The 23,662-nt window shown below is 36.1% G+C and overlaps 1 non-coding gene across 1 annotated transcript; it reads left to right on the top strand.

The window, feature by feature from the left end:
* Positions 1-14,192: 14,192 nt before the first annotated feature.
* On the top strand, positions 14,193-14,299 carry LOC141683372 (small nucleolar RNA R71). Its single transcript, XR_012560249.1, has one exon. It is a non-coding gene; the product is annotated as a small nucleolar RNA R71 (small nucleolar RNA).
* Positions 14,300-23,662: the final 9,363 nt, after the last annotated feature.

Raw genomic sequence — 23,662 nt, 5'->3', positions numbered from 1 at the left:
TTCAGTGTTTAATATTTAGTTTGTATGTATTTGTGGAGTAGGATAGTATACTTGAGGTTCGTGTTTGGGTATACAACAATCAATGGTATAGAAAGATTCAGGTTACAGCTCAAGATCAATAACTGGAACCAAGGTTTAGGGTACAGTGCTTCAAAGCACTCACAATATCAACAAGACTATCAAGTACTACAATATCTCGAGAAACTTCAGAACACTTGCCTGGTATTAGCTTACTACACTGCACTCGCTTCCAATCACAATCGTCTTACTCCTCAACTACCTGTTTCCCTTTCCTACGCCTTGCCTCTTCTGCTCACATATCATAAGCATCTATCAATAATCGACTCATAGAGTTCTATTCAACACATACTTCTATCTACCCTTCGTTTTATCCAAATCCAATTAACGGATTGAAAGTTATGCAATAATCAAGTAAACACCGAATATATAGACTGGTAGTCAATCAACAAGTCAGATATAGCACATAATACATCATGTAATCAATGATATACTATTTATAAAGAAGTCTCGGGTCATAAATAGGCTTTCTGATATTTAAAATGATTTTTAAAACATTTTTCGGAATTAAAACGGGTCGTTGGATCAATTTCGGGTTAATAAACAGGGTTCGGTAGGCCAATTCTGGCTCCGAAACAATTTTATACTAATTATCGAGCTTTGGAAATAATTTAGAATAATATTTTAAAGCTCGAAATTATTTTTCGGAATTTTTAAATCATTTTTAAATAATTAAATCTAATTAGATAATTGATTAAAATCAATTAATAATTAATTAAATCAATTGATTTTCGAATTAATTGACCAACTAATTAATTAAAAATTAACTGAAATTAATTAACTAATTAGTTTAGATTTATTTTTGAATTAAAAATAATTTTCGAAATTAAAATAATAATTTTCAGAATTTTCAGAAATTAAAAATGAATTTTTATAATAAAAATAAATAGGAAATATGATTTTTAAACATTTTATAAACAGGAATCCTATTTTTGAAAACTTTACAAACTACAGGGACTAAACTTCACCATCTTCAAAAATACAGGGACTAAACTGCAATTTTGCAGTTCCAGTCGCCGGAAAATCGGGGGTGGCCGGAGAACTCACCTCCGGCATCCTCCCACCACCATCACCTCCAGAATTAAACTACACAACACCGGGAACCTATATCTGCAATCAAAATTCATCAATAACCCCAGACTTGGCCGGAATTTGATCAAGAAATTCGCCGGTTTCCGGAGGGTTCGACGTAAACTTCAAAACACAACTCCCTTCTCTACAGACCTCGTTGATTCATGAAACTTGTACGACTAGATTGCAAATTTCACAGAGAATACAATACACTATACCACAACATCAATCTATTTCAGAATAAGAAACCCCTAAATTTCAATTAAGAACATTCATACGGGTTATAAACCCTAATTTTAAAATTCAAAAATCAAACTCAAATTTGAACATGTTATTGAACTCCAAATCAGACGTATAATATATCAAAATCATCAGGAAAACAAGCTCTACAACATGCAATCATCAAATCATACAAACAATTATCCGAACAAAAATTCATATTTTTAATAAATTTAATTCGAAAATAAATAAATTTCCAGAAAATAAACCTTTGATTCTGCAGTGAAACAAAGCTCAGAATCTGATAGAGCACTTCAAATCCTTCGTTTTGGTTACTCAAGCTTTGAAAACAGAGATCGGTAACGCCTTCGTTTTGCTGTTTGATTCTTAGAACAGTTTATGTAATTAGGGTTTTTCTCTGAAAATTATAGAATTAACTATCTGCAAATGATTTTGATACGAAATAAAATACGGAAAAAGGCTATTTATATTTACGGAATATTAGTATCCCATTGGATCATTCCGGATATAAAATGGTACGTTTATTTGTAAAAACTGATCCAAACAGTATCGGTTTTCGGGATAATTATCCAAATCAGTACAATTTGTACTGCGGTCTTGGTCTCAGCGCCTGGTTACACGTATTACGAAGTGATAATTGGGATAGTTTAATAAAAAGCTCCCGTTTATCGAAAATACGGGTTTTATTGATTTATCGGAACGAATATTGTATCGAAAATGTTGCGCCGGGACCCGCGCAGAACAAATCGTACGCCGGATCGAAAAAGTCGAAACATGGAATATGCTCAGAATATTACAATTAGGTTAGGAAGGAGTTCTCGGAAGAGTTTCGGGTTCCAAAAACGTAACAACGGTTGACGTCGGTTGGTTCCCATTTTTATAAAATAGATTTTAAATACTCGGAAAAAGATTTTAGAAATTTCATATGATCCTTATAAATCCATAAATCAACATAAAAATAATTAGGAAGATATGACAATTATCTATGTTTTATTTTGGACATATAAAAATTAAAATACTCAATTAATATTATTTTTAAATATCCAAGTACAGATAACATTTAACAATTAACTCACAGAATAGATACTGATCACACATAATAATTATTTAATAGCAAAAATAATCACACGATATATCCCGGATATTACACAAGCTCTGCATGGAAGACTCATGTACATAATAGCCCTGAACAGTAAGACCACCCAGGATCTTCGGCTCAATTCCAATGCCCCATCCCCCATCCCCAATCCTCATATATCTCATTCTTCTATTTCATGCTTAAACTCTTCGTGATACTCCACTTTTCTTCTTCATTATGTGGTATGCAAGCTTCGCATGTCTACTAGATGAAACATTAGTATGGGGAGGCTGAGACATAGGGTTGGGATAGCTGTGTCATATCAATAACATCCTGAGTAGGAATGGCTGCAATATCAATGTCATCACTGGAAGGTGCAATAAAAGCTGCTTTGATGTTCTCAAATGTGGGAGCTCTATAGGCCGTTCCTTTAATCTTCTTCATCAACTGTGTGCAAAGTGTAAGGAAGGTATCAGAAATCCTCCCAAAATCCTCCAAAAACTCTACAGGAACCCTAGGATCCATCTGTTTCAACATATTAAGCTCGACAACCATCTACAAAGAAAAACATCCAGTTTAAGATTAATTTCACACGGATAATATATGTGAAGGATGAAATATGATAATGGGTCATGTAATATGTGTAATGTGAAATATAAAAAAAATTAGAATACTTACAACTTCATATCCCTCAAGGCTATCATAAAACTCACTGGTCTTGTACTGTTGTTGAGGGTATGGATCTGTTTTCCCTATTCACATACGAGATACATTTGCATACCATGCCATGTAATGAGCCTCAGAAGCAATGCCAACTCTGTCATCAAAAATCTCATTTAAATCTGAACAAAATCTATCCCATCTTTCAATATCAATAAATCACCGAATGTTACATATTAAATTCTCAATGATCAGAAGAAGCTCAGGATCTGGCTGTTCGGGTGTCATCAGTATTTGATGTGTCATCAGGATTTGACACATCATCAGTATTTAGATGTCATCAGTATTTGAAGATAGTCATCCTAGAAGATTTGTTATGTTCTTTATATTATGGAGCAAATATCTTTTACGTCTCAGTTATAGGACTTTATCTATTCAGTTGAAGATATGTATCAGTTTCAGTTAGCTTTTGATAATACATATCTTAGATTGATTTGTTGTAGCTATATAGTATATAAACACAGTTTAGGTCATCACTTAGTGTATCGATCTCGAGTATCATTTGACCTAGCAGCTCTCAAGAACATCAGTATTTCTTGAGAGAGTTTTGTAACAGTTTTTATTAGATATATAAAAAGTTGTTATATTTTATTACTTGTTCAAAATATTTATACAATTGTATCCAACCCCCCTTAAACAATTGTATCTTCACTGGGCAACAATTGGTATCAGAGCTCACTGATAAACTTACAATCAGAAACGATCTAAACATGTCTCTGAACAAGTATGAAAGTATTAAAATTCCCATTCTGAAAAAGACTGAATATCCTACATGGAAGGTTAAGATGCTCATGCGCCTCGAAGCTAAAGATCCAGATTATCTCAATGTGATTAATGATGGACCATACATGCCAACAAAACTGGTGCCTGCAACTCCTACTGTTGCTGAACACTGTCAGCTAAAGGAGAAGAGTGAGTGGACTCCAGAAGAGAAAGTAGCTATGCTGAAAGATGCAAAGGTAAGAAACATTTTGCATAATAGTCTTGATTGTGTGATGTCAAATAGGGTGATAGCCTACAAGACTGACAAAGAGATCTGGGATGCTCTTGAAACTCAATGTCAAGTAACCATGGCCATCAAGAAGAACAGAAGGGCTGTTCTAATTCAAGAATATGAACACTTTGAGGCCAAGCCTGACGAAAGTCTCACTGACATCTATGACAGATTTCTGACCTTGCTCAACAATCTGTCTTTGGTAGGAAAGGTGTATGATCGAGAGGATTCAAACACCAAGTTTCTGCGAGCCTTAAGTGAAGAATGGGAGACTCGGACTTCAATCATACGACATTAATATGATTTGGAAATAATTACCCTGGATGAAGTCTATGGCATGCTGAGAACTTATGATTTGGAAGTCCAGCAAAGGAAAGAGAGGAAAAGCATCAAAGGAAAATCTGTTGCTTTGAAATTAAATGATAAAGCTTCAAAAGAAAAGTATGTTGGAGTTATAAGTAAGAAGAAAAATTTTCCAGAATCAGATACTGATGACTCATCATCAAATCATGATGATGATACTGATTCTGAAGTTGATGAGAACATGATAGATTCTGATGTCATGCAAATGGCCGCATTGCTGGTTAAGGGCTTCAGGAGGATGCAATTCAAGAAATTTAAGAACAACAGAAGCTTCAGGAAGAAGTTTACTGGAGGTGAAAGGAAGTCAACTGGGAGAAAAGATGGAAAAGACTCTAAAGCAGGAAAGGTAGACATGACAAAGATCAAGTGCTACAACTGTGATGAACCTGGTCACTTTGCCACAGAGTGCAAGAAAACAAAGCATGATAAAGGGAAGAGCAAAGCCCTGATCACATCAACCAAGAACTGGATGGACTCCTATGATTCTGAAAATGAAGACACATGTTATGCACTAATGGCTAGTCTTGATGATCCTGCCTCCTCTGAGTCTAAGGTACCAACTTCCTTCTTCTCTTTTAATACTGAAGATATTTCTGAATTGAAATCTATTCTTAAATCTCTGCATGGTAATTTTAAGAATAAGACTCTAGAAAATGATAGACTTATAACTGAAATTGAGATCCCGAAATCTAGGAATGAATAGTTAGAGTCTGACTTAATAAATCAGATAGATTTGAAGAAAGAATGTGAGAGAGCTAAACATATAGTAAAAATTATTGAGGCTAGATATGGTATGTTGGAAATATATTTAGAAAATGTAAGAAAAACCCTTATGGCCTGGACTGATTCAGGCAAAAAGGTTCATGAGATGATCTCAAAGAAAAACTGGAAAGAATGCCTAGGCTATAAGGATGGAGTTAAGGATGTGGACACTGAAAATAAAATTTCCCTTAAAACTCATGTTAAGTTTAGTTCTTCAGAAGCTGATGATCCCAAATTCATCTTTGAAAAGGGTTCAACATTAGTATCACAAGAAAAACTGGTAAGTAATAAATCTCAAAGAAAGGAAAGCAAGGAAACCATTAAGTTTGTTAAGAAAGAAAAGAACATAGGACTTTTGTCAGCAAGACAATTGAAAAAGAAAATATATGAGGTCGCTGATAAACCTCAAATAAAAAGTCCTAAAAGAAACAGGAATGGTAAGCAAGGTATTTCTAAGGATTCAAATTACAAGGTTGTTCCCAATGCTCCTAGAAAAACTTGTTTTAACTGTGGAAATACTAATCATCTTGCTATTGATTGCAGGAGGAGTAAGAAAATGAAAACTGTTATTCTTGATTCTGATGTTAGAGGTAGATCAGTATTTATAAACCACAAAATCCTTGTTTTCATTGTGATAGTAGTTGGCATTCGATTTATACTTGTATTTCTTATCACAAGTTGTATCATAATTATTATGAACCTTTGCCTAAGTTTAATAAAGTTGCTTGTATGCTTAATTCTGTTGGTTTTACTAAATCTGCTTCTGACAAGACAAATCCTGACAAAGAAAAAACTGTCGAAAGTACTCCTGACACACAAAGGCTTAAGTTGTCCAAAAAGAGGGTCCAACGAGTGTGGGTCCTTAAAAATCCTTCTAGTTAATTATTCTTCTGATTGCAGGGTAACAAGAAAAATACACTTGTTTTGGATAGTGGATGTTCAGGACACATGACTGGAAATAATTCCCTGCTGTCAGAATTTGAGAAGAAGGCTGGCCCAGATGTATCTTATGGAGATGGAAATGTAGGACACACTCTGGGATATGGCAACTTGATAATTGGAAAGGTAGCAATAGAGAATGTAGCTCTGGTGGATGGACTGAAGCATAATCTTCTGAGCATCAGTCAAATCACTAACAGAGGTTATCATGTGGTAATCTATGACTCACACTGTGAAGTTGTTCATAACAAGTCACAGAAAATTGTCTTGATAGGATACAGACATGGTAACATATATGAAGCAAGGCTACATGAAAGTCTTAAAAAGGAAGCTACTTTCCTCATCTCTAAGGCATCAATAGATGAAAGCTGGAACTGGCATAAGAAGCTCTCACATCTCAACTTCAATTCAATTAATGAACTTGCCAAGAAGGAGTTTGTAAGAGGATTACCAAACATCCTATAATCAAGTGATGGTCTTTGTGATGCTTTCCAAAAGTCTAAACAAAGAAGAGTATCTTTCAAAAGCAAAACAGAATTCTCTATTTCTGAGCCATATCACATGCTACACCTGGACCTTTTTGGACCAGTGAACATAATGTCCATCAATAAGAAAAGGTATACACTCGTAATTGTTGATGATTTCACTAGATATACTTGGGTTTATTTTCTACACAGGAAGGATGAAACTCTAGAAATTCTTCTGGACCATATAAGGCAAACTGAAAATGGATCTACTCATAAAGTGAAAATCCTGAGAAGTGATAATAGAACTGAATTCAAGAACTCAAAAATGGAGGAATTCTGCAAGTACAAAGGCATAGAACAACAATTCTCAGCTCCTGGTACACCTCAGCAAAATGGTGTTGTTGAGAGGAAGAGCAGAAACTTGATTGAAGCTGGCAGAACTCTGCTAGAAGAAGCAAAATTACCCACGTACTTTTGGGCTGAAGCAGTAAACACAGCATGTTATACTCAGAATATCACTCTGATAAACAGACATGGTGTTACTCCTTATCAAATTCTAAAAGAGAAGAAGCCCAGTCTCAAAAATCTTCATGTATTTGGATGTAAGTGCTTTGATTTGAGAACTCATACTGATCAGCTTGGAAAGTTTGAATCAAAGGGTGATGAAGGAATCTTTATTGGATACTCACCATCAAGAGCATACAGAATTTTCAATTTGAGAACAAGCACTTTAATTGTCTCCATCAATGTATCTTTTGATGATAAGAAGATTCCTGGCTTTGCAGAAGATGCTCATGAAAGTCTAATCTTTGCAAATGAAAATACATTGTTGGAATCTGGATCAAACTCTAATGAACTGACAAATCCTGATGATCCAAATCCTGACACTCTTTCAGATCCTGAAGATAATCATTGTACTAATGAACCTGCACATATTGAGGGGGAGCAACTGCATGGGTCAGCTGATGGGACTAACACTGAAGAATCATCTCAAGGTTCTTCTCAATCTAATCTCTCAGAATCCAATGCTGATTCAAAATCAGATGAACATGAGTCAAGTCCCAATATCTCATCAGGAGATAACACAACAGATTCAGGGGGAGCCTCAAATGCATTTGATAAGGCATACAATTCAGGGGGAGCATCTAGCTCCAGAAGGACACTTCCCAGTTCCAGAAAATGGACTAAAGATCATACTCCTGATCTGATCATTGGAAATCCTGATGATGGTGTAAAGACAAGAAGTACAACTCAGAATGAATGTTTATATCATAATCTACTTTCTAAAGAAGAACCAAAGAAAGTAGAAGATGCACTTAAGGATGCAGATTGGGTCATGGCTATGCAAGAAGAATTGAATGGGTATGAAAGAAATGAAGTATGGAAGCTGGTGTTTAGACCTAAGAATAGGTTAATTGTAGGCACAAAGTGCGTCTTTAGAAATAAGACTGATTCTGATGGAACGATCATCAGAAACAAGGCAAGATTGGTGGCTAAAGGTTATTCTCAACAGGAAGGTATTGACTATGATGAGACATTTGCTCATGTTGCTAGGCTGGAAGCAATCAGAATCTTCTTGGCATATGCTGCTCACAAGAAGTTCAAGGTCTTCCAGATGGATGTCAAGAGTGCATTTCTCAATGGAGAACTTGAAGAGGAAGTCTATGTTGAATAACCAACAGGATTTATGAATCCTAAACATCCTGACTATGTTTACATACTTGATAAAACACCCTATGGACTGAAGCAAGCACCTAGAGCATGGTATGAAACCCTTGCTCAGTTTCTACTTGAAAGTGGATTCAAAAGAGGTGCAATAGATAAAACCTTATTTTATCTGAATAAAGGTAAAGATTTGCTTTTAGTTCAAATTTATGTGGATGATATCATTTTTGGATCAACTAATCAAACACTGTGTGATAAGTTTTCAAAGTTGATGCAATCAAGATATTAGATGAGTATGATGGGAGAGATGAGCTATTTCCTAGGCTTGCAAATTAAACAGACTGATAATGGAATCTATATTAATCAGTCCAAGTACACGAGAAATCTACTGAAGAGGTTTAATATGAAATAAAGTGTAACTGCAAGTACACCCATGACAACTGCTACAAAACTTGATCCTCATGAAGGTACAATAGTTGATGTCACAAGCTATAGGTATGATTGGTTCTCTTTTATACCTAACTGCTAGTAGGCCAGACATTATGTTTGCCACTTGTTTGTGTGCAAGATTTCAGGCAAATCCAAGGGAGCCACATCTAATTGCAGTAAAGAGAATTTTTCAGATACCTTAAGGGTACTGTTTCACTTGGACTTTGGTATGTGTTAGTGCGAAAACACGCTAATATTCACGCAAGTATACGCGTTCACAAGTAGTATAAGATATAAATCAGATTCGTTCCCACAGAGACTGGTTTAGGTTAAGTTCAATTTATGCACCTATGCAACAATGTATGGTTATCGCTCAATGCTAAGACAAATAACAAATTGGGTTTTTATTAAACTAAGAGATTATACTAAATAACATTAACTAAGAGAATTGAAGTTGAATTAATATATATGACAAACATGGGATCCTAACTTCATTAAATACTTCATTCAATAGCCTTATTGTTCTTAACCTTAACATGTGATGGTGAGGAAACTAATCAGATAACACGAAACTGATAAACGCCAACTTTCGTTGCACGAGTACCATTCTACCAGACATCCACAAAAGAGATAGAAGCTGAATAGGCACCAATTATATTGAGACCCTATATGTCTATAGAATTTGACAACATAACGGTTTAAGCACAAGTTATCTATCTTGATTACATAGGGCAAGTAAAATGGTTAGAGTTACCTACGAATCATGTATACACATACAAGAACCTATGCTAGCATGGCAAGTTCTAAACCTCTATATTCACTGTCGCTTCAATAGAGATTAACACGCTATCTTATATGTTAGTTACGCACATAAGACGAATAAGCACAACCAATACTAGGATATCATACAATCACCACACACCAAGATATCGAAACAATTAATTATTGAAATCCATAAGTAAATCCGCTAGAATCCCATGACAACGATTACCCATAATCGAACTCATCGTCACCATGGGTTCCAATGAAAGCATGGTATAAACAAGGTCTTAATAAACTAAATAATAATCAAAGTACGAATAAACGAGATCTAGGTTCAACAAGAACGAAAACGAGCATCCAAAGTTACAACTAATTCAAAGAATCACAAGTTGAAAACAAGATCTTCTTTTTCGGAGTTGTTTTGTGCTTCTATGCCTTCTCCTTGGTATCCCAATCTTCCCGGATGATGAAAACCCTTTTTTTAAGTATATATACGCCCCTAGTGGACCTGGACCCTTAAAATCGTCAAATTCTACTCAAAAAAGGCTTTTTCAGCGAAATCAGCGACCAGCCGCGCCCTGAGCGGCCGCTCAGCTCTCCTGAGCGGGCGCTCAGCTACTGACTGGGAAAAATATTCTGATGAATCTTGTTTTGGCCATAACTTGAGTTCTACTCGTCAGAATTAGGCGATTCAACTGCCCACGCGAAGCTATTGAGATTCTCTACAACTTGACAATAGCCTTGGCTTCCAATTCTGATCACTTTTAATCATATTTCCTTTAAAAGCTCTTTTCTTCATTTAACTGATACCTGAAATGCATTAACACAAAAATACATCAAAATACCAACAACTTGAGTCCAAAACACCAATTTAAGCTTGTAATAAAGCATTCCAAGTGGATATAAAATCCACTTATCACACCCCCAAACTTGAATCGATGCTTGTCCTCAAGCATAAACAGACTCAAAACTACAAAACAAACCTAATGCATGAATGCAACTACGTGAATGCAACTAAATGACAATGCAATCGATCCCCTCAGAATAACCATAACCAAATGAATAAGCCAATGCCTCTAAGAATGCAATAACTTGAAACAGAGTTTGAATAAATCCCACAAACCAACTCACAAACCAGAAACGTGCGTGTGTGGATGCTTAACAGATATACTCTCGATACTAGATCAATAACCCTAACTTATCTATCATTGAAACAATCAAAAGTTTATAAACAGAATAGACAATAAACACATTATGACTCACAACACCTCCTTTCTACTAGAGTTATACAAGGATTCACACTATTATTGAACACATAGCAAATATGCTTATTTGATCGTGCAATGAATGAGGTCCCAAAAGACTTATACAATAATACCCATGTAGCGAGCGTTAGGTTAGCGGATCCCAGACTATAAAAGCCTTAGGTCACTAGGCACAAAGTCCCCTCGAACTTAATAACTCGAGTATTAAAGAGCTCACTCTTGATCAATTGTGCATAAACACATACTTTTTTTCTTTCTTTTTTTTCTCTTTTTTTCTTTTTTTTCCTTTTTTTCAACAATTTCTGAATTAGTGTGTTTCACTCCATCTCATTCAACCCTAGACTACTCATAAAAATATGAGCCGGCTACTAGCCATTTGACGCCTAGTCTTACAACAACTAGCAATGAAATCCAAGTTTTTCTCCAGATAAAAAAAAACCAGTATTTTTACGTCATTACGAGAATATCACAAATTCTAAATATAACCAAGTGATTAAATCTCAATAACAAACAAGTATGATCATGATCTAGATCAAAAGCAACCCTATAAGACTTTGTGAAAATATTTATTTCTGGCATGCAAATCAATTCATTAAGACTTAAACATCCCTTTATTCCTCATCACCACACTCAAATCAACATCAACTTATCCAATATCATAGTTCATCTTAAGGGATCATGCTAAATATGCATGCAAATGCAACTATATGAAATTACATAAAAACAAACAAATATGTCCTAAATGAACAATCATGCAAAAATATGAATGAACTACAACTAGTATGAACAAGTATTTTTACGTCATTACGAGAATATCACAAATTCTAAATATAACCAAGTGATTAAATCTCAATAACAAATAAGTATGATCATGATCTAGATCAAAAGCAACCCTATAAGACTTTGTGAAAATATTTATTTCTGGCATGCAAATCAATTCATTAAGACTTAAACATCCCTCTATTCCTCATCACCACACTCAAATCAACATCAACTTATCCAATATCATAGTTCATCTTAAGGGATCATGCTAAATATGCATGCAAATGCAACTATATGAAATTACATAAAAACAAACAAATATGTCCTAAATGAACAATCATGCAAAAATATGAATGAACTACAACTAAACATGCAACATAAATCTATATGAATCTATATGGACACACACTACTAATCCTTACATTATCACCCCCAAACTTAAAATTTTCAATGTCCTCATTGAAGGTAATAATAAGGATTTCAGGCATACCTAGTCGTCGGAAAGATCACCCTCTTCGGGTGGAGGATCAGGTGGCCAATCAACCTCTCCACTAGTGTCTCGGAAAATAGTACCGAAAGCGTGTGTCAAATCTTCAGCAAAATGACGGTGAATGTCGTGCATGGCCTCCATACGCCTAATTACTCGCCTGTACTGCTCATCACCAACACCAGTCCTATCAACTACGTGCTGCACATGAGAAGAACCCTCTATAGGCACTGTAGGATCCGTTCGGCTACCCTCTATATCATCAAAGATATATCCCAACCCCTTGTCAGGGGGTGCACCTAAGAATGAATAACTCAAGTAATCTGGTAGTGGGTTGAGCTCAAGTGTGGGAGCATCTTCAATAGACGGCTCGAGACGCTCCTGAGAAATTTTCAGCTCAGCTAACCTAAGAGAATCGAATGGCACATCCAACTTCCTCTTCCACAGAGGTGCATTCAAAACCTGAATTTGCTCTACTTTAAAGCACTCCTCTTTAGCTGTGGGTAATTTTATTTCCTTGAACACATTGAAAGTGACCTTCTGATCATGAACCTTCATCGAAAGCTCTCCTTTTTGCATATCGATCATAGTTCGGCCTGTAGCCAAGAATGGTCTTCCCAAGATAATGGGAATCTTCTTATCTTCCTCGAAATCAAGAATTACAAAGTCAGCAGGGAAGAAGAGTTTATCCACCTTGACCAAGACATCCTCCACTATACCTCGTGGATAAGCGATGGAACGGTCAGCTAGTTGCAATGACATGTATGTTGGTTTCGGCTCAGGCAGACCAAGCTTCTTGAAGATAGATAAGGGCATCAGATTGATGCTAGCTCCTAAATCACATAAACACTTGTCGAATGACAAGTTTCCTATGGTGCAAGGAATAGTGAAGCTTCCAGGATCTTTAAGCTTCGGAGGCAACTTCTGTTGCAGCACAGCACTGCATTCCTCCGTTAGAGCAACGGTCTCTAAGTCATCGAGCTTCACTTTCCGAGAGAGAATACCTTTCATAAACCTCGCATAGCTAGGCATCTGTTCAAGAGCTTCAGCGAAAGGTATGTTGATATGAAGTTTCTTGAACACCTCCAGAAACTTCTCAAACTGCTTATCCAACTTTTTCTTCTGCAGCCTTTTAGGAAAAGGAGGTGGAGGATAGATCTGTTTCTCCCCTATATTACCCTCAGGAGGAGTGTGTTCCACAGTAGTCTTCCTTGGTTCCACCTCTACTTCCTTCTGCACATCTTCTTCAGCCACAACTGCATTTTCTGAATCTTGAGATTTTTCAGGCTCTTCGTCTTGCTGAATTTGGGGGCTTGTGACCTTTCCAGACCTTAAGGTGATGGCGTTCACATGTTCTTCAACTTCCCTCTTTCCTGGATTGGCTTCTGTATCACTAGGAAGCGTTCCTGGTGGTCGATTTAATAAGGCATTAGCAATTTGCCCTATTTGGTTCTCCAAAGTCTTGATAGAAACAGCTTGGCTTTGGCATATAAGAGCCTGGTTTTTGCACATAAGCCTCAACTCCTCTAATTCAGATTTTTCATTCGAAGATAGACCTTCATCATGAGTTTGTTGTTGAAGTTGGAGTTGTTGCTGAAAACCAAGAGAGTTGAACAGCTTATTTCCAAACGGCTGGAATGGCTATTGCATCACATTCTGATTGTTGCTCCAGCTGAAGTTAGGATGATTCCAGTTGTCAGGATGATAAGTGTCTGGAACTGGTTGTTGCGATCTCTGAAAGTTGCTCATAAACTGAGCTGAGTCGCTAGATATAGCGCATTGCTCTATCGTATGCGGACCTGCACACAGCTCACAAACACTAATTATCTGCTTAATACCATAGTTAGCCAGAGAATCGATCTTCATAGACAACGCCTTTAGTTGAGCAGTGATAGCCGTAGCTGTATCCACTTCAAGAACTCCTGCTACCTTGCCCTGTGGATATCTCTGGGTTGGATACTGATATTCATTAGCAGCCATCAGTTCAATTAGATCATAAGCTTCCTTATAGCTCTTTGCCCATAATGCTCCGCCTGATGCTGCATCGAGCATGGGTCTGGATTGTGCTCCTAACCCATTGTAAAAACAACTGATGATCATCCAATCAGGAATTCCATGATGAGGACACTTCCTAAGCATCTCCTTGTAGCGCTCCCAAGCTTCACTTAGCGATTCTCCCGTTTGCTGCGCAAATTGAGTAATAGCATTCCTGAGTGCAGCTGTCTTCGCCATAGGGAAGAATTTAGTAAGAAACTTCTGAGCAAGATCTTCCCAAGTAGTAATCGAACCAGCTGGTAGAGAGTGTAACCAGCTCTTAGCCTTGTCCTTCAGAGAGAATGGGAACAGTCTCAGCTTCACAGCATCTTCAGAAACACCGTTGAACTTGAAGGTGTCGCATATTTCAATGAAATCACTAATGTGTGTATTGGGATCTTCCGTTGGAGAACCCCCAAACTGGACTGAAGTCTGTACCCATTGAATTATGCCAGGCTTGATCTCAAAGGTATTAGCTGTGATAGCTGGCCGGACAATGCTAGATTGAATGTCATTGATCTTGGGTTGAGAAAAATCCATCAAGGCTTTCGTTCGTGCTGCTGGATCTCCCATTGTAATGAGTACCTGAAACACAAACAAATAAACCGTGAAAGTAAAAGAATCCGAGTCAGTGAACTTTAACGACCACTGATGACAAGCACATAAACTAAAAATTAACACCGAGTCCCCGGCAGCGGCGCCAAAAACTTGTTAGTGCGAAAACACGCTAATATTCACACAAGTATACGCGTTCACAAGTAGTATAAGATATAAATCAGATTCGTTCCCACAGAGACTGGTTTAGGTTAAGTTCAATTTATGCACTTATGCAACAATGTATGGTTATCGCTCAATGCTAAGACAAATAACAAATTGGGTTTTTATTAAACTAAGAGATTATACTAAATAACATTAACTAAGAGAATTGAAGTTGAATTAATATATATGACAAACATGGGATCCTAACTTCATTAAATACTTCATTCAATAGCCTTATTGTTCTTAACCTTAACATGTGATGGTGAGGAAACTAATCAGATAACACGAAACTGATAAATGCCAACTTTCGTTGCACGATTACCATTCTACCAGACATCCACAAAAGAGATAGAAGCTGAATAGGCACCAATTATATTGAGACCCTATATGTCTATAGAATTTGACAACATAACGGTTTAAGCACAAGTTATCTATCTTGATTACATAGGGCAAGTAAAACGGTTAGAGTTACCTACGAATCATGTATACACATACAAGAACCTATGCTAGCATGGCAAGTTCTAAACCTCTATATTCACTGTCGCTTCAATAGAGATTAACACGCTATCTTATATGTTAGCTACGCACATAAGACGAATAAGCACAACCAATACTAGGATATCATTCAATCACCACACACCAAGATATCAAAACAATTAATTATTGAAATCCATAAGTAAATCCGCTAGAATCCCATGACAATGATTAGCCCATAATCGAACTCATCGTCACCATGGGTTCCAATGAAAGCATGGTATAAACAAGGTCTTAATAAACTAAATAATAATCAAAGTACGAATAAACGAGATCTAGGTTCAACAAGAACGAAAACGAGCATCCAAAGTTACAACTAATTCAAAGAATCATAAGTTGAAAATAAGATCTTCTTTTTCGGAGTTGTTTTGTGCTTCTATGCCTTCTCCTTGGTATCCCAATCTTCCCGGATGATGAAAACCCTTTTTTTTAAGTATATATACGCCCCTGGTGGACCTGGACCCTTAAAATCGTCAAATTCTACTCAAAAAAGGCTTTTTGAGCGAAATCAGCGACCAGCCGCGCCCTGAGCGGCCGCTCAGCTCTCCTGAGCGGGCGCTCAGCTACTGACTGGGAAAAATATTCTGATGAATCTTGTTTTGGCCATAACTTGAGTTCTACTCGTCAGAATTAGGCGATTCAACTGCCCACGCGAAGCTATTGAGATTCTCTACAACTTGACAATGGCCTTGGCTTCCAATTCTGATCACTTTTAATCATATTTCCTTTAAAAGCTCTTTTCTTCATTTAACTGATACCTGAAATGCATTAACACAAAAATACATCAAAATACCAACAACTTGAGTCCAAAACACCAATTTAAGCTTGTAATAAAGCATTCCAAGTGGATATAAAATCCACTTATCAGTATGCAAGGGAAGCTGATTTTGCACTATGTGGTTATTCAGATGTTGTTTGCTGGATGCAAAATAGACAGGAAGACTACATCAGGAAGTTGTTAGTTTTTGGGAGGCAGATTAGTCTCATGGTTTAGCAAGAAGCAGAAATCTATTTCTACTTCAACTGCTGAGGCTGAATATATTGCAGCTGGAAGTTGTTATGGTCAGTTGTTATGGATGAGGAATCAGCTCATGGACTATGGATTATCATTTTCAAAAATTCCTATTTATTTTGATAATCAAAGTGCTATTGCTATGATAGGAAATCTGGTGCATAACTCTCTTACAAAACAAATCAGTATCAGATATCACTTCATAAGAGTGCATGTCATGGAAGGAACCATAGAACTTCATTTTGTTCCTACTGATCAGCAGCTGGCTGATATCTTCACAAAGCCATTACCTGAAGTAACATTTACAAAGCTTGTGAATGAACTTGGTATGGTTAATTGGGATAAATAAAATTATTTCAATTTATATTTGATCAAATCCTAATGTATACTGATCAAATCTTGATATGTCCTAAATGTTGTGTTTTTAAATATTATGCCAGAAATATTTGATGTATTTCATTTTTATATGCATGATAAATTAAGTGAATTTATTTGCTAAGTGTGCATGTATGAATACATATATCATTGTTATCATTACACATCAGTCTAGGGAGACGCGCCTTCAAAAAAAATCTTTTGGTTAATTCATTAAGTTAACTCTTCACTTAATAATTGGTCAGTCTCTTAGTCTCTTGATATTCCTTCTCTATCTCTCTCGGTTATTTAAATGACCACTCACCCCTAAGTCATTTTACCTCTTCTCATACTCAAACACATCTCTTCACTTTTACTTCTCACACATAATGGCGAATTCCAGCTGGTTCTACTGCTATGGCACAAATAGTGTGACAATTTTTCAAAATGGAATCCAAACTCTATATCCCAACAACAACATTCCACATGACATCTGGATTCAACTTCCAGACATCATCAAAAATGATCTTCTGTTTTTCCAAAGAGAATTTCATCTCCACAATCTTAAACAGCAGGAGAAAATTATTCGTCTTGCTGTTCTCTTTGTTGAAAGTAGGAAGAATCATTAAACATTCTCCATCTGTTTCTTCTCACCATCAGCTTTGTCAGGCTTTTTAGACCAAGGCTGTTGATGTTCACCATCTTAGACTAGGACTATCTTGTAATCTTTTTACATTTAATCTACAAATTTCATGAAATGTACTCTTCTGATATATTAATGAAATTTCTTTTGATTGCAAGATTTAGTCTATGCTTATCTCATACTGTATGGATGTGAATATTCTTATTGAAGCATGTTAATCTTTACATCATCTACTTAAATTGTATATCTTGATGATTGTTTTGATTAAAATTGTGGTTGCTAATAATTTGTGGTGCTTTGACAAACAAATGTTGAATTCGAATCGACATATCCTGAGTATGTCAAATCCTGACAGAAACAAGGTCTCAAATACTGACGATGGGTCAGCACGCTCTAATTCAGATTATTAGTCTTAATTAATTTCTGAGTAGTTTTCTTGCTGCAATTAAGTATCTCACTTAATTATTGGTTAATGGTGGATTATCTGATAAAAATTTCTATGGTTGTGTCTTGACATATCTATATGTATTTTGTCTTTACTTCCGCAATTTACTCCACCGTCAAATTCTATATCTCGGTAATTGTTACCTGTTTAAAGTCATATTCACTTAATTACCTTCTTCATATGAATGTGTTACACTCCAGAATAGAAAAGTTATTAAATTAGAAGAAATTATATGACACAATTCATCATACACATAGCTTCACTGTGCATATCTCACTTATTCTCTCTCTCACAAGCTATACACATCATGACAATGTCTGAAGTTTCGCCACTCTTCAGTCAAACTATAATCATTCATGGAAATACATTTGGCACAAACAATTACTTAGCTCTGCTTACACATCAGCAGCTACCATCATCTTTTCATGATATTCAGGATTTTCTCCTTCTATGTCCAATTGGGTATGCTCTCACGAATCCTATCAAGGTGTCATACAGGGCTGTCATGCAGGTCTGGAATACAGTTGTGGTAAATTCAACAAACAGTGGCTTTTTCTTTGAATATAAGGGCCAAAGATATGAAGTTGATGCTGATATTCTGCTTCAAGCCTTGAGATTGCATGCCCTTAAAGGTGCTCCTGATACTAATACCACTGAACAGCTGTTTGATATGCTAAGGACCTTAGGCTATCAAAGAGAAATCACAACCATTGGAAAACTAGCTAGGACTAAACTGAAAAGAGAGTGGAACTTTTTCTTTGACTGCATCAGTAGGTGTTTCTTAAATAAGACAACAAATTTTGATGCTCTTCCATCCACGTCTCTGAGAATTAGGTACTCTCTTCTTTACTCTGGTAATTTTGATTATGGTAATACTATACTATAGTTCATAATTGCTAGGAGAGTAGATGCTTCAGGAGTAATAGGGTATACTAGATTTCTACAAGTGATTTTCAATTTTCTATGCCCTAATGCTATTTTTGATGATGATGAATTACTCCCTATTTTTCAAATTTCTGAAAAAGCAATCATTGGTCATATTAAAAGGGATTAAAAGAATAAATTTTCGGGACCTCCCTTTCTTCCTAGAGAGGTCAGACAATTTCTGTAAAAAATAGACCTACTCCTACACAAGTGCCTGCAAATCCTGATGCAGGAACCTCTGTCACAGTTCCTGATGCTGAGAATCAAGAAACCACCCATCTTGTTTCTAACCCAAGCATTTCTTCTTCCAAACAGCAAACACATCAAGCTCTTAAATTAGCCTTTCCTGCTGTCTCTCAAAAGACACGGTTGTAACAAAGAAAAGGATGTTTAAGAAATCTGTCACATCTGGACAGAAAGCTAAATAAGCCTCACTGAGTAAAAGTGAGAAGAAATAAGACTGCTTTCCAATCAGGAAATGAAAACTGATCATACAAGAAGATTCTAACTCAGATGATCATATGCCAATAAGGTCCTTATCAAAAATCAGGAAGTCCATTGATCAACATCCTGATGACTCTATAAACACTACTGGAACCAAGGAGCCAACTACTGATGCTAGTGCTCTGCTTGACAATCTTCCAGTAATGAAGCAACTGGTGAACACAAGAAAACTTCAAAGATCCAGTTGAAAAGAAAAAGTGAAGAAGTAGTTGGATACATCAGAAAGAAGAAGAAGACTCGGCCGCTTGCCAAGGATGTCAGTACACAAGAACCTAAGTCTCAAAGGGATTTAGCAACTGCAACACATCCAGTCACACAAGAACCATCTTCTCAACGGGAAGATACAAACAATGAGGCTGCACAGATTATTGTTAATATTGCTCAGAGTGATCTTCTTGCTGACTCTGTTCAACTACTACATGAAAATCAAACTCATCTGGAGATACTGTCAAAGGTGGATGCAATCATAAATGATCTATTTTTAAGAAAAGCACACAGGAACCTTCACCAAGTACTGTTGAAGCAGCTCACATGTCTCAGACTCCACAAGAACCATCAGTTCAAAGTACTGATGCTGATCTTTCACTTTCTCCTGACAAAAAAAATCCTGATGTTACAACAGCTCCTATTGAGAATCATCCTTCAACTGCACTAGCTACTATTGATGATCCACTACTGATTGCTAGTTTGCAGAAGCATCCTGATGTGTTGTTTATTCCTCCACTATCCTCACTTCCACTTGAGGACTCACCTTCAAGTATTGCTAACTTTCTCATATATATTCTCATGTTTGTATGATTATAAATAGTCTCTTCTTTGAGATTACCTCTATTTATATGACAAGCATATAACTTTTTTTAGCCATCTCTAATTTCTATGCTAAATGTGTGATTGAGCCTTTCTGTGAGACTGTGTGAAAATATCATATTAAAAAAATTGAGTGGCAGTCTCATGTACTGGTAAAAGGAGAGGTAGCTTTGAGACAAGAATCTTATAAGTTTTTCGTTACTTATAAAGTTTCTTCTATGAGAACAATATTACTCTTAAAAGTAATATATTGTGTGAGAAGTGATGAGATCACTTGGAAAGAACAGAGAGATTTAGGTGTTATCATCTTTTCGTTTCAGGATCTCATCAGCCACAGGCATCTCTTGCAAAGAATCTGGATAAAGGCAAGGCAACTCTGCCTGATTTTGCAAATTCTTCTGATGGGCTGTCTGATGCAGATAATGACAGTGATAAGGATGATTCTAACACAGCTCAGCTTAAGTCTGCAATTGATGCATCTAAGAAGTCCAATGTTGGTTCTTCTTCGCACTTCAATAAAAATCCTTCTTATTACAATGTTGATGTTGAGCATTTCAGACAGACAGAATGGGATTATAAATGGAGACTTGCAAATACTTCTATCTCGTCTGCTGTTGGCCTGCAACATATTCATTGTGCCTATGATGAAATTTAAACTCCTAATTTGAAGTTGCATCTTAAGGCCTCCACTATTTCTATTAAAGGAATTCACTCTGACCTTGATGAAATGAAGAAGTCTCATGTTGCTGTCAAGGAGAAAATTGATGGATTTTTGCTTCACACACCTACCTCAGCTGAATTCAAAAGTGTGAAAAATACTATCATAGATGTTGAATCTCAACACAGCATGGCCTCTCGAATTTCCTCCTTACAAGATAAGGTCTCTTCTATTGGTGACAAACTAGATGCTCTGTTTTCTCTTCTTTCAAATACTGATGCCAAAATGGGGGAGAAGATAGTTGCTACAAAATGTACACCAGATTCTATCCAGACAAAGGATAAAGATATTGATGATGATGGTGATAAGAATAATCCGGTTACAGATGTTCAAATTGCTTTTATTGCTCAACAGCCTCAACATTGCAAGAAGACTCATTCTTCAGGATAAAGGAAGTCTACTGGTACTCACAAAGCTAAGCACAAGACTACTGATGGTGCTCCTGAGGATGATGATATTACAATCTCTAATATAGCATATGCTAAGGGATTATTCTTTCCTTACAGGCATAAGGAAACAGGTGAAGAGATTGTCTTATACTACAAAGACAAGAGGTTTGAGCAAAAGAATACTAGGAGTGCTCTTGGGTATATAACTGAAGAATTTCCTGATCTAACACCTGAAGAAGCAGTTATGCAACAAAAGGAGTTAATGGCTCAAATTGAAGCTGAAGCTAACACTTCTAAAGGAAGAGGAAAAAGATGTGGTAGATCTACAAGAGCTAGAGGAAGAGGAAGAACTTCTAAATTAAGTCAAGTGACTGCATTTAACTCTACTTTTATGAATTTCCTTTCCAGAGAAGGTTATGTTCCTCTACAAGGACATGAAGAAGATGAAGAAGTTCAGATACCATAAGAGTTGATTATACAAAGGAAGAAAAGATCAGCCACTGACATTGATCAAGCTGATACAGTAAATCAGAATGTAACTCTTGATGCAGACACAAATCCTGAGGTCAAAGCAGATCCTGATGCTATGAACCTGATAACTAATTTTGACTCTGATGAAAAGGTGATCGAAGCATTAAATGATTCAGCCCTTACTCCAGTAGTCACTCCTCATTCTTCAGAGGTTGATGAAAAAGAAAAGGTTGATAGGAGTAAAGTTGATCAGGCATGTAAAGAATATTTGCAGATAGTTTTAAAATCAAAGAGAGAGTTATGGCATAAAACAATAGGGAAGATTAATGATCTGTCTACAAGTTATGCTCCTCTCAGTAAGAAGGGTAGAAGATGGAAAGATATTTATACATTTGACTATCCTAAAGGGTTCAAGCATGTTGAATTTGTGTCAGTAGGGTTAAGAGAGTCTATTCCAAAACAGAATGATGTTGATAAGTCCATCAAGAAACCTTCTTGGGTGGAATACAATGAAAAACTGAAACTTGTCAAATCTCGAACCAGATGAGAGATTGGTCATTCTGATATGGAGATTCTAAGATCTGATCTGCTGGATACAAATACTCTGACAGAGAATCTTGGTGAAAAAGTTTCTCCTTCACATCTTGAGAAAGTTGAAGCTATGAATATCGTCTATAGAAAGATAAATGATAATGATGTCAAAGAAGAGATTCTGTACTTTTCAGGGATGGTAAAGTAAAGAACTTTACATTGCAGCAACTCTTAATGAAGACTGTGACAGAATTGAAATACATTCATTATCTTCTTAGAGTTGAGAACAGTGTCACTAGAAACTGGTCTTCTATGATACTTGAAGTCATCAGAAGAAGAGTTATGAAAAAAGATGATAAATACAATGGTGATTATGTTCCTGAGTACAGAACTTATAATGGTCAAGAAATGAAGATGAAAAAGGGAGCTGCAGTGCTACAAGTTTTTCTCAACAATCCTCAGTTATCCTTCAGTCCTGATCATGAAGATGTCAGTTTAAGCTACATGTTGATTGGTGATCTTGAGATAGGCAAAAGCTCAATTTCTAAATTGAGATCAGCTATCTATCAGCTTGGAGAAGACACTGAAGAGAAGAGAGAGTTGAAGAAAAAACTTGTTAAAGTCCTATGAGACAAGGAGGAAGAAAGATTGAATAACTTTCTAGAAATAACCGTTAGTTATCTGAAGATACTGAAGTAAGCTTTACTCCTTGTACATTTTGTAGATTGGTTTTGGCATCATTGAGAATGGAATTTGTGCTTCATTACATTAAGCATAAATTGGGGGAGATTAATACATATTGTTAGGTCACACACACTGTAGAAGGGGGTTGAATACAATATTTAGCACAATCAAATTGAATTAAGAACACAAGTAACTAAACACATATTTTATTCAACACAATAAACTCTGTTACAATATGGAACTGTCCTCTCTCAGTGATGAACAAATTATCACGAGAGCTGCTAGGGTTACAATGAATAATATTTTTGATTAAGATAACACATATAATGTAAACCCTACGTCTGTGTTTATATACTACACAGTTACAAGATAATGTTCTAATTGATATCGAATACAATTTTGCTTCCTAATATATATCAATCAGTTATCTTTTCTTCCAAGTATTCTATTCTTCATAGAATTCCTTCTTCATGCATATCTCTTCTTGTATTTGTCTTGATCTTCTTTCCTTTCAATCAGCCGCCATCCTTATCTAAAAGTCTCCCTAAGTCCTGATATTATCTCCTGATAAATATCTCTTGATAACTTAAGTTCTGACAACTTAAGTTCTGATATCAAGTCCTGACTTCAGTATAAGTACTGATTTCCAGTTAACTACTGATTTGTCCTGTTTAAGTAAGATCTGAAAACTAAACACAAATCATATTAGACATGACATCACAAATATATCTAACAATCTCCCCCAACTTATAAATTAGCATAATATACAAG

This window comes from Apium graveolens, chromosome 1, assembly GCF_009905375.1.
Source record: "Apium graveolens cultivar Ventura chromosome 1, ASM990537v1, whole genome shotgun sequence".
NCBI lineage: Eukaryota > Viridiplantae > Streptophyta > Magnoliopsida > Apiales > Apiaceae > Apium > Apium graveolens.
This window is presented reverse-complemented; position numbering and strand designations above follow the sequence as displayed.